This window comes from Corvus brachyrhynchos, unplaced genomic scaffold (assembly GCF_000691975.1).
Source record: "Corvus brachyrhynchos isolate BGI_N302 unplaced genomic scaffold, ASM69197v1 scaffold101, whole genome shotgun sequence".
Taxonomy (NCBI): domain Eukaryota; kingdom Metazoa; phylum Chordata; class Aves; order Passeriformes; family Corvidae; genus Corvus; species Corvus brachyrhynchos.
In genome coordinates, this window is record NW_008237239.1 from 20,157,175 (window position 1) to 20,157,909 (window position 735).

The window sequence follows — 735 nt, forward strand, 5'->3', positions numbered from 1 at the left end:
CTCTGAGAGCCAAGAGTCTTTCCACGGTTCCTCCATAGTTTAGAGATGGAACAGCAAAACGAAAACAAGAAGAGAAATCCAGAGTTTACTCACAAATCAGTCGCTGCCCTCAGGGATCGGGGATCGTTCTGCTCGCGTTATCCACCATTTGTTACAGTGCAGATACTGCAACACGTGTATCAGACAACGAGGCCCGTGGAAAAGAAATATATATGAACTGATTCTTGATAGATGTTTCAGAGATGTTTATTTCTCCAGCCGCATGGCCGGAGCTCTGCCGAGGAACTGTTACAGACACGGGACCCGAGGGTCCTTGCCCACGCAGGGAACACAAAACAACCAATGGGGAACGAGGCTGAGCAGGGGCAGGGAAACCCCGTGTCTGTCCCCCAGGGCCCATCTCCCAGGACCACATGGCAGGGGGGAGGGACCCCGACAGGCCTTGACACATTCCCTTACAAGACCCTCTTCTCTAAAGTGGAGAGAAGTGGATTTGATGCCGGGATGAGGAATTGGTTGGATAGTTCCATCCAGAAGATAGCAGTCAATAGCTCAATGTCCAGTCAACGATCAGTGAAAGGTGGTGTCCCTCACGGGTCCACACAGGGACCAGGACTGTTTAGTGTCCTTATCAATGATATAGACAGTGGATTTGAGTGCATTTGATGGCTCTTAAATGTCCCTTCCAACCCAAACTCTTCTGTGATTCTATGACTGGTACTGTCTGCTTTAGGC